Source organism: Rousettus aegyptiacus, unplaced genomic scaffold (assembly GCF_014176215.1).
Source record: "Rousettus aegyptiacus isolate mRouAeg1 unplaced genomic scaffold, mRouAeg1.p scaffold_m13_p_2, whole genome shotgun sequence".
In the NCBI taxonomy this organism is placed as follows: domain Eukaryota; kingdom Metazoa; phylum Chordata; class Mammalia; order Chiroptera; family Pteropodidae; genus Rousettus; species Rousettus aegyptiacus.
The window spans coordinates 39,727,892-39,740,430 of NW_023416295.1; the positions used below are offsets into that span (position 1 = coordinate 39,727,892).

General features: G+C 33.9%; 1 protein-coding gene across 10 annotated transcripts in view; it reads left to right on the forward strand.

The window, feature by feature from the left end:
- PDE1A (phosphodiesterase 1A) overlaps positions 1–12,539 on the forward strand; it is a 281,250-nt gene that overhangs the window by 88,315 nt on the left and 180,396 nt on the right. The window lies entirely within an intron of this gene.

The window sequence follows — 12,539 nt, forward strand, 5'->3', positions numbered from 1 at the left end:
TTTGTTTACTTTTAGTGATATAAAAATAATAGTGTGTCTTACAATGATCGTATTTTTCCTTTAGTTCAATACGATCATTTAGATGTGTTTTTTTCTAGTAAAAATTAAAAAAAATTGTTCACATAAATTATGCTGGAAAGAAACACAAACTCTTCAAATGACCGCAAAATCTCAGAGAACACTGAATCAACATGTTTTCTTTTTCATACAGTCATGGCTAAAAAGTGATTTAATTTACTTCTCCTTTGTATTTTATGAGACACAAGTTCTAATTATTTAAAAAATTTCTTTATTGAAATTCGAATAAGTAATCATTTCCTACATTTATAATATAATCTCTACCCTCAGTTAGTCTAAAATCCATATAGAAAGGTAAGTTAATAGTTCATGATGACATTTATATAGAAATAAATATGATGGCAAAATAACTAGCACAGAGAAGAAATACTTAGGAATTCAGAAAAGATGTCGATCTTGGGGGCAAGAGAGGAATTTCAGAAAGAACTTAGTGTTTTGAAAGATGACTGAAAATATTTATTCAGGTATTTCGCCCATTTTTAAATAGGATTATTTGCTTTTTTGCTGTTCAGTTGTATGAATTATTTATACATTTTTGGAGATTAAGCCTTTTGAATGTTAATCTAATAGATATACGGTTTGCAAATATTTTCTCCCATTTCATTGATTGTTTCTGTTGCTGTGAAGAAGCTTTTTATTTTTATGTAGTTCCAATTATTTATTTTTTCTATTGTTGCCTGTGCTTTTGGTGTCATAGTCAATAAATCATTGCCAAGACCGTCAAGGAATTTTATCACTGTATTTCCTTCTAAGATTTTTACAATTTCAGATCTTACATTTAAGTCTTTAATCTATTTTGAGTTGGTTTTTGTGTGTGATGTAAGATAAGGATCCAATTTCATTTTTTTTTTTTTTTTTTTTGCATGTGGATATTCAGTTTCCCAACACCATTTGTTGAAAATACTGTCATTTTACCATTGTGCATTCTTGGCACCCTTGTCAAAGATCAGTTGACTATATATGTGTGGCTTATTTCTGGATTCTTTATACTGTTTCACTGGTCTATGTACCTGTTTTTTACATCAGTACCATACTGTTTTGATTACTATAACATTGTAATATAATTTGAAATAAGGAAGTGTGATGCCTTTTGCTTTATTCTTTTCTTCAAGATTTCTTTGACTCTTCAGGATCTTTTGTGGTTCCATACTAATGCTGAATAGGTATTTCACTAATCATCATTAGGTATTTGCTCAACATCACTAATCATTAGGGAAAAACAAATTAAAACAATAATGAGATGTCACTTCATACCAGTTAAGATGATTAATATTAAAAAGACAAGAGATAACAAATGTTGCCAAGTATGTGGAGAAAAGAGAACCCTTGTATACTGTTGATGGAAATGTAGATTGGTATAGCCATTATGAAAAATTTCATGGCAGTTCCTCAAAATTTTAAAAATAGAACTACCATATTATCTAATAACCTTATTTCTAGATATAGCCAAAGGAAATGAAATCAATATTTCAAAGCGATAGCTATGCTCCCATGTTCAGTGTATCATTATTCATAATAACCAAGATGTGAAAACAACCTAAATGTCCTTTGATTGATAAATGGATAAAGAAAATGTGATATACCTATACATACAATGAAATACTATTCAGCCTTAGAAAGAAGCAAATTCTTCCATTTGTGACAATATGGATGAAACTGAAGGGCATTATGTTAAGTGAAATAGGCCAGAGAATGATAAACACTGTATGGTATCACTTATATGTGGAATTTTTTTTTTAAAAAGCCAATTTCATGGAAACAGAATGTAGTGGTGGTTGAAGAAGGGAAATAGGGAGATAGGCAGAAGTGTACAAATATTTAATTATAGGAAGAACAAGTTCTAAGGATCTTATATACAGCATAGTGACTATAGTTGATAATATGGTATGGTTTGCTTAAAAGTTGTGGAGAGTAGATCTTAAGCATTCTCACTGCGCGCACGTGCACACACACACACACACACACACACACAATTAGCTATGCGAGGTATAGATATGTTAATCATGTTGATCTTCGGAATCGCTGTACAATGCATATGTATATGAAATCATCATGTGTTAAACTTTAAATATATACAATTATATTGTAAATTATTCCCTCAATAAAACTTGTTAGGGGAAAGATGGGTGGGAATTGGATAGGCAGAGGGGAAAAAAAGGGAGTCCAGCTAGTGATGTATGGAAAATAGAAAAACAGCATGAGAAAACCTCAAGAAGTTTTCAGAGTATGGAGAGGATCTGGGAAGCAGATTCATTATAGATGAGGCAATGAAAGATTTGGGATCACAATGAGAAGGATATTGTTTCTGGATTTTATGTTGATGGTGAGAAGTAGTTAATTATCTTGATGATCAGTTTCAGTAATTAAGCTATGGAAACTGAATTTATCAACATAACCCCTTACTTTAAATATTTTTTCACAAATGTTTTTCTCAAAATATTGTTAATTTTCAGACATTTAATTATTAAATTTTACAAAATGTTATATCTACTATTTTAGGATATATCCATTTAAATCTGCTAGGACTAACTATATAAGAGTGCCAGAACAAAAAGGCTAGATGCTAAATTAATAATAATGTGTTTTTGAAATATTTTTCCCCCAAAGAAAATATTTCTAAAATTTAGCTCTTTTATCGAGGCAGTAAACTAAGCTTGTGTCTCTTGGTTTTAGATGCCATATTAGTTTTCGTTTGCTAATTAACAAGTTATCACAAATAGGAGCTTAAAACAACACTCATTTTTTAGCTCAAAGTTCAATAGGTCAGAAAGCCATGCACACTGGCTGAGTTTTATGCACAAAGTATCACAAGAGTGAAATCAAGTTTTCAGCCATGCTGGATTCTCATCTGGAGGCTCTGGAAAAGACTGCTTCCAAGTTCATTCCTAATGTTGGCAGAATTTAGTTCTCAGCTGTGAGACTGAAGTTCCCATTTCCTTACTGACTGTTAGCCAGGAGCCATGCTTCAGCTTCTAGGGGTGCTCTTCTTTGCACATGGCCCTTCCATTTTCCAATCGCAAATCAAATCTTTGTCTTGCTTTGAATCCCTCTGACTTTTTCTTCTACCTTCCTCTTGTGCCACCATCCAAGGAAACCTCTACTTTTAAAGGAGTTCTGTGATTAGCTTTGAATGCCTATGATGATCTCCCTACCTTAAGGTTAATTTACTATATAAGATGACAATCACAGCAGGAATGTTTCATTATACTCACAGATTCTACGAAGGAGAGGAGGTTACAAAAGGATAAAGATCATTGCAGGTTATTTTTAGAATTCTGCCTATGACAGATCTATATTTGATTATTGTTAAAACTTACTTTAATATTATACATGGTAGAAGTAGTGCATATAATTTTTACAGAAATAAATAATGGCTAGAGACTAGTGAACAAAACACATGGTCCAGAAACAATGATTATCAAGAATAAAATTAAATTAAAAGTTAAAAATATATAAAAGGTGGCAAAATTAAACTGAATTAATACAGGTCTTATAAGCAACTCTTACTTTATGTTCAACACATGCCCTCACATGAATGCATGCAATAAATGCCTTTAAGAGGGCAGTTTTCCACCCTCCCACAGACCATATAAAGAGGCTCTTCATTTACTTTTCTGGCAATGATGCTAAATCCCATTTTGACTTGTTAAGTTATCCCAATAACAAATGCAGGAGTTTTGAGTCTAAGCTGGAAAGGGCACGACGGTGGAGTGGGAGGTGATGAAGAAAGTTCCTCTTCTTCCAAATTTTAGATGAAAAACAACTTAGTCTGTGTCAAAAGTCTGTCAGAATTTCAGTAGTTCTATTTCTTGGGAGAAATGTAAAAACGAAACAAAAACAAAAATTACACATGATTCTTGAAGAAAGAGAAAATCCATCACAATCACATCAATGATATGTTTTGATGACCAATACTCCTGTAATGGCCACCTCTACATCCTTAAATGCTGTGAGTTCATTACTACTTCTCCATGAAATCACTGTTTTGACTCATAGCCATGATTCCTGTCCTGGTTGGTAATCTTGACTGTGAAGTCTGTAGGCATTCTCTTTCGGTCTCACAGAAGCATGCTCTGTGTCTGACTTTTCACTTCTAGGATACCGGTGCATTCTTAAGGACTCTTCAGTGCAACTTATGTAACTGGTCCTAGACCTGCTGAGGTTTATTCAGTGGTATCATCATTGCTTTATTCAATAACCATGATTCCGATTAGCTTGTAAGTTGAGTTTTTTAAGTTTTCCTCAATGACTTATAATTATCCCAAAAATGAATAAATAATTTTCCCAATTAAAAAACTCTATACATGATTATTAAATAGAGACAATTAAGAAGAAAAAAGATAAGGATATTTGAAAGGTAAATTTAAGTCTTTTTCAAAATAACTAATTTTAAATTTAAAGTTTAAAAAGCTTTTAAATAACTTGTTTTTATTTGGTATAAAACTGGCACACATGCCATTGTTCTCAAAATGAGTGAGAACATATCATATTGGCATGAATGGTGGAGACAATGATCTATTCTATTTGGACAAGAGAGAAAGAAAACTTGAAAAGTTTAAAAGAGGAGCTGAGTCTTAGATAAATTGGTGTTGCAGAGGGAATCAGGAAAAAACATGAATAAAGGCAAAGAGACATGATGGAGCAAGGGACTAGCGCGAAGAGCATAAAGGAGGAAGTGTAGGAAGAGAATAGATGAAGAAAGAAAGAAAAAAGATTTGGGTGGATCCTGTCTGCAAATGCTTAGAAGTATGTCATAAAGATGGTGGTCTAGGATTCGAGCCTTGCCTATAATTTGCTGCAAAATAAAGTGCCCATTTAAGTACCTGGACCATGATGATTGAATAGAATAGAAAAGATCTTCGTCCTGAGAGGATCCAACCCTAATACTTTAAACCAAGTAAAATGATCCTGATAAATACTCATTTTTGGAAAGAAAAGATATTTCATAAATTATTCATGGCTTCTTTGTCTCAAAATAAGAATAATCCTGTTAATTCTTTATGCTTTAACTCCTATTTTATATTATGTTACTACACATTTCTTTCCACTTAACCTTCACAGACTGATGCCTTTTTATTTCCTTCATTTGCAGGATTATTTAGTTCTGCAAAATCCTTGCCTGTGAGCATTGCTTTATTCCTGTTTGTACTGTTAAAGCTAAGCCAGATGGAACTCTTCCAAGCCCTTATTTTTGGCAGAGATTTGAACAGCTGGGATTGTGTAGTTTCTGAGTTTGAAGGAAAGATCTGTAGAACTCATGTCAGCAAGGGCCATGAGCTCTCATGATCTCTCTTAGTAGCTTTATAATCATACAATTTCGCTTGGAAAAGACTAACATCTATATTTGTGCCAGGATGGAAGAGATAGTGAGAAGAAATTGCATCGAAATCTGGCTTTTGACATTTTAGAATATTTGTGCCTGCTTTATTAAACCCATTTTAGAAAATTGTAATTGTGTCATTATTCTATCTTGTGTAGTCATTTGGCTGAAAACATAGATTTAAGTAGTTCTAAAAAGGATGGGACTTTTTTTTGGAAGGGGTGTTGAGATTCACCATGTTTAACTTAGATCACTAAGTGGAAGATAATTAAGACAAATTGGTGTTGACGTAGATGTGAGATTTATCTCAAAGATTAAGTAGGTTTCAAAAAGTGTTCTTTACACTATTAAAAAAGAATGAAGTTTTTTTATTTTAATATCTGAAGGCAGTTATTTTATTTAAATATTTTATTTAAATATTTTAATTAAATAAAATATTTCCCTCCCTGTTCTCATTTTCAATGGCTTAATATTCATAGAAACTAATTTTAAAAGTTTAGTCAAAAATAAATTTCACCTTGTTGCATGTGCTTTTTGGGTCATGTTGTGCTTTTTGGGTTATGTTAGACTACCTAGTTTTTTTTGTTGTTGTTAGTTTTATATTTCTTTTCTTTTAAAAATATTTTTCTATTTTTAATTATAGTTGGCATATAATATTATATTAGTTTGATGTGTACAACATAGTGATTAGACATTTATATACTTACAAAGTGATCACCCCAATAAATTTAGCACCCACCTGACACCATATATAGTTATTATAATATTACTGACTATATTCCTTATGCCATGCTTTGCATCTTCACGATCATTTTGCAACTGCCAATTTGTACTTCTTAATCTCTTCCCCCTTTTCACCCCCCAAAGCCCCCTTCTATCTGGCAACCATCAAAATGTTTTTTGTATCTATGAGTTTGTTTCCATTTTGGTTGTTTGTTTTGTTCTTTAGATTCCATGTGTAAGTGAAATCATATGGCATTTGTTGTTCTCTGCCTGACTTACTCCACTCAGCACAATGCCCTCTAGGTCCAGCAATGTTGTTGCAGGTGTCAAGATTTTATTTATTTTTTATGGCTGAGTAATATTCCACTGTATATATGTACTGCTTCTTCTTTATCTATTCATCCATTGATGGACACAGATTGCCTCCATATCTTGACTATTGTAAATGATGCTGTGATGAACATATGATTTCATATGTCCCTTCAAAGTAGTGTTTTAGGTTTCTTCAGATAAACATCCAGAAGTGGGATTACTGGGTCCTTCTTGCTCTCCTGTTACAGCCTTTGTTTTAAAGTTAATTTTGTCTGGTGAGTATTACTACCCAGATTTTTGTTTGTTTCCATTTTCATGAAATATCTTTTCCATCCCTTTACTTTCAGTCTGTGTATATCTTTTGATCTGAAATGAGTTTTTGTAGGCAGCATATATGAGTCTTGTTTTCTTTTCTATTCAGCCACCCTATTTTTTGATTGGAGTACCTAATCCATTTCAAATGATAGATATCTAGTTATTGCCATTTTATTATTGATATATTGACTTTTTTTTTCTTTTTTCCTCTTCTCATAGGAGTTCCTCCAACATTTCCTTGACGGTGATGAACTCCTTTAGCTTTTTCTTGTCTTGGAAGCTCTTTATTTGTCCTTCGATTCTAATTCTAAATGATAGCTTTGATAGAGTAATCTTGGTTGTAGGCACTTGCTTTTCATCATTTTGAATATTTCATGCCAATCCTTCTAGCCTGCAAGGTTTCTGTTGAGAAATCAACTGACTATCTTATGGGAGTGCTGTTGTATGTAACTAGGTGCTGTTATCTTCTCCCTTTGTCTTTAAACTTTGGCTTTTAATTATAATAGTCTTTGTGTGGGCCTTTTCAGGTTCATCTTGTTTGGGACTCTCTGTATTTCTTAGGCTTGTATGTCTATTTCCTTTTCCAGGTCAGGAAAGTTTTCCATCATCGTTTCTTCAAATAAGTTTTTAATTCCTTTCTCTTTCTCTTCTCTTTCTGTTACCCTTACGATGCAAGTGTTGGTATGCTTGATATTGTCCCAGAGGCTCCTTAAACTATCCTCATTTCTTTGAATATTTTTTTCTTGTTATTCTTACTGGGTGTTTTCTGTTACATTATCTTCTAAATCACTGATTTGATCTTCTGCTTCATCTAATTTACTCTTGATTCCTCCTAAGCTGTTCTTCATGTCAGTTATTATATTCTTCATTTTTGATTTTTTTTATGTTTTCTGTCTTCATTTTTATGTTTCTATTTTTATTAAAATTCTCATTGAATTCATCTACTCTTTCCCTAAGTTCATCAAACATTCTTATAACCATATTTTGAATTCTGCATTTGCTAGCTTGCTTGTCTCCATTTCATTTGGTTCTTTTTCTGGATCTTTGTTCTGTTCTTTCATCTGGGACATGTTTCTTTGTCTCCCCATTTTGGCTGCTCCTCTCAGTTTGTTTCTATGTATTAGGTAGGACTGCTCTGTTTTCCAGTTTTAGTAGAGCAGCCTTATGTAGTAGGTGTCTGTGGGGCCTTCCTTATCACTTGAGCCAGATATTCCAGGTGTGTGCCTTATATGGGTTGTACATACCCTCCTGTTTTAGTTAAGCTTTGATTTCCGTTAACACATCAGTGGGAGGGATTGACCCGTGGGATGATTGTTTGTGAGGACTGGTTGTAACTATAGTGGAGGAGCTGTTGTGCAGGGGCTGACCCTACAGAGCAGGATTCATTTTTGCAGAGCTCTGGTGCCTGTCCAATCTACTCTTTGGGTGTGTCATCCTCAGATGTGGCCCCAGGTGGTGCTCCACCTCAGTGTGAAGCTAGCCACTGGGCGTGCCTGTCCCAGGGCCTTTTGAGAGGGGCCCCACTGCAGGTCCAGTTCAGCCACAGCCTGTGCCCTTCCTCAACCCAGCTATCATGAGCCGCAAGCAATCTGCAGATAGCTTCCACCCAAGCAGGGCTTGGAAATGTCAAGCTGTGAACTAAGGCCAGCTGCTACTAGTGCCGGGCTTGGGGCTGCTCAGCCAGAGATATGGGTATGCTGAGGCCAGATGCTGCTTGTTTATGTTTTCTGAACCTTTGAGAGATTTTAGGACAGTTCACAACATGAGCCAAGACAGGCCATTTGTATGGAGAAGCCACTGGAAGTGGCTTGGATGGGTCCACAAATTGGGTGGGGCAGAGTCTCAGGGAATCACGAGGGCAGAGTGATCAGTGTTAGCCAGGCTGATGGAGACTCAGATACGGCATCTGCCTGTGTCTGCATGCTGAGTCAAGGAAGGGCTCAGCAAAGAAACCATAGATTCTGTCAGCACTTCTGTCTGAGAGAAAGCTGCCCCTCCAGCTCTGCCCCTGAAACCAGTCAATTCAATTCCTCCCTGTGTGTCCCTGGCACCTTTTGAGCTGCTGCCCCAGCACTGAAGCTCAGGGTGAATGAGTCCATCACAAGTAAGTCCATGTTCAGGCCCTTTAAGAGGAATGCCTGAGACTCCTGCAGTCCTCCTCTCACTGAGCCACAGTCTCTGCTGATTTTCACAGCCAGATTTTGTGAGGCCTTCTCTTCCCAGCACTGAAAGCCTGGGCTGGGGAGCCTGGTCTGGGGCTAGGGCCCCTCAATCCTCCAGGGGAAGACTTCTGCAGCCAAGATATTCCTCCCATTTTTTAACCACCACGCATGGGTGTAGAACCAGCCTATTCTGTGTCTTTGCACCTCCTATCACTGTTGAAGTGGCTTCTTATCTATGTTCTTAGTTGTGGGACTTCTGGTCAACTAGATTTTAGCTGTTTCTCAATGATGGCTGTTCTGTAGTTTACTTATAATTTTCATGTGGTTGTTAGAGGAGTCAAGCACAGCATTTACCTACTTCACTATCTAAACTGGAAAAAGAGACTACCCAGTTTAATAAGGATCTTTAAAAATATGAAAATATTAGACAATTTTGAAAAGTGAGAATTTTATAGGACAAATGGCATGATTACTTCAACAAATAAATTACATGAATACAAAAGAGTGAAAAAGGAGGACTGTTGTAGCTTAAAAGAGACTTAATAGACATCAACCAAATGTGATGTCTGGCCCTTTTATTTCAGAAGAGGTGGAAGGGGAGGGCTGTTCCTGATAAAAATGACAAATTGAAGAAAATATATATAAGAAAATCATAAAAGTTGAATAGGAAAAGGTATTTGATAATAATTAAGGAATTATTAGTAACATTGTAAAATGTGATAGTGGTACTAGGAAATGTCATAGAAAAAAAGTGTTACCTGTAAGTGATAAATTTAAAGGATAAATAGGTAAAGTAATATTAAGTATGGGATTTGCTTTAAAGTACTTTTATAAATATAAGCCAGGTGGAGATAGGTGAGAAAAGATTGGCAAACTATTGATAACTGTTAAAGCTGAGTGGTGAGTGCATGAGAGCTCATTATACGAAGTGCTCTATTTTTGTATATTTTAAGTCTTCCACATTAAAAAGTAAAAAAAAAAAAAAGGCAGAGAAGAAATAGAAGAGATATATATTTTCAAATTTATTTTCAGATGTAAGACAGAATCATGAAGGGTCAGATATAATTTTTTTTTTTTTTTTTTTAGTATGTATTAAGGCATTTGTGGATGACAAAGTATAATTATATTTATAAATTAATTTTTAACATCTTAGAGAATAATTGGATTTTGAAAACTCATTCCTACTAACCCATAAATGCTACTGTTTCCAGCATATGTAACATTACACCTGAATTGTCTTTGCTAAATTAATTTGTTAGGACTCTTCTATCAAGAAGTTAAGTACCCAGAATGCAGAAAATTTCTTTAGTTCTACTCACTGATTTTGTTAGAAAAACAATTTCTCACTATCATAATTTAAAATTTATTAGCATTTTCTTCTCAATGTTTAATATAGATTCTAAAATTTTAACACATACTTGAACTAGAAATATAGTGATATAAAAGAATTACAGAAACCATAGCGAGTAAATTTGTTGATCATGTCATGTATATCATGCCCTTGGGAACAAAGAAGCTAATTGCTTCACATTTGATTCTAGTCATAAGAAACAAAATAGTAACAATAAAAATATAATCAATAACAAATAGCTTTGCCTTAAAGAGCTTTAATATTTGTACTTAGCTGGTGTGTACACTTTTGTCTTTTCTATGCGATTTCCAAATCAAAGGAATCAGTCAAACAAGCTTGTTTTTTTTTTTTCTAACTTGCAAATTTTATAAACCATTAAATATTTTTGACCGAAAGATATGGGCCAATTTTTGCCATAGTGACCAATGCTCATTTGAAGAAAGATGGTCAACAAGTACTTGAAACTTGCTTTTATTGTGGAGTTTTGTCAAGTTTATGGTTATATTGACAGACTAATAAAGCCCACAATGATTTAACATGAGTTTGTGACAATGATGCTGCACTCTGTTTATTTATGTAACACTGATTGCTCAAGGAGCTGCTCTCTTCATCCCACATTAGCCGCAACTGCCAAGTCTACTAGTCAAAACAATTTCACAATTGAACATTAATGGATTCAGGAACATTAGCAGAAGCAAATATAAGCAGGATACCATAGTAACCCATGGAATCTGAGGAAATGATATTCTATTAAAGGAAAAGATAATGTCCCAATATGAAGCTTCACATGGACAGATGAGTTTCTCATACTTAAAATGTTTCCTAATGTAAAATGAGCTTATAATTTTATAGTGTTTATATTCCTCACTATCACCATAGTACTTTTAAAATTCTGTTAATATTGAATATGTTTTTAATGTTTAAAAACAATAGATTAAATTAATGAGGGGAGAAAGATAAGAGTGCTTTATATAGAGGTAGATAATTTAAGGTTTTTAAGTTTATATATTAATGTTTAAGAGAAGCAACAGACAAATCAGAGTCAATATATCAATATGATTTTAGATTTAGCACTAACAAATATCACCTCACTCATAAAGACAAATAGAAAAGATACCTCTCATTCTCTTTTTTCTCATCTTTTTACTTGTGCTTACGAATCATCACTCTGCAAATAAACTTTTATTACAGTGGATTTCAAACTTTTCATGTTTGAGGCAAACTCTTTAACACTAGAACTTTTGGGGTTACCCTTGAAAGGATTTTAAAAAGTGAAAACGCTAAACACAGGAGGAATAATTATATTTTCTAGAAGAACTCACAGTGTTTATTCCTGTAAAACTAATTACAATTTCACAGAATTCGTATTATCACCTCCAGCAATGTGTCACTGAATATAACTGTTTATTGTCAAATTAACATCTCTTAGTATTTGAAAGGCAAATTCCTGCACATTACAGCCACTTTAGCAACTTCCAGCATTTGGCTGCACACCTGTGAAGATTATGGTAAAGAGCAGAGGTGAGAACCACTGATGGGTACCAAGCCCTGTATAAGTTCCATGCACTCTTTTTATCTACTAGTTTGAGTATGATTATAAAGAATACAATACAAAACGAGGAACAGATTTCTACGGAAGAATACTAGCAAGTGTATATTTGTATATATATTTAATCAAAAGAATTCTAGGACACTTTTAATGTTGATAAACAAAAGCAAGTCTAAACAATATTATTTCTATCATTGCAGACCCAAGACACTGGTAAGAGAAAGAGAGGACTGAAAAGAGTGTAGGGCCAATAAGAAGGAAAGATGGGGCACATGAGGGGCCCACAGTTATTTACAACTAAAAATCAATTTAGGGACTATGTTGCCATTAATTTTATAATATGTTAATTTTGTGATTGAGAAGCTGATTTAGTTTGATTCTTTTTACTTTGCAATACACATTTAATTATGCCAAGCTAAGTTAAATGTATAGAGTTCAAAATCATTTCAACAGAGGAATGATCTAAAGAAATGAAATTGTGTTTAATTTAATGAAGACAGGAGAAAAAGCTATAGAAGAAATCATTTTAAATTATTTTAAAAGGTAGCTTATAAAGGAAGAATCATATACATTCATTGTAAGTCTGAAATAGCCAAACGTTGGAACTTTTATATAATTAAAATTAACGTTCATTGTGACCCATACATAGGATAATTGTACCTGCTTATTTGTTTGGCATCATCTCAGTTTACACCTGATGCCCCCTCCTTAATTACTAAGAATGTCCTA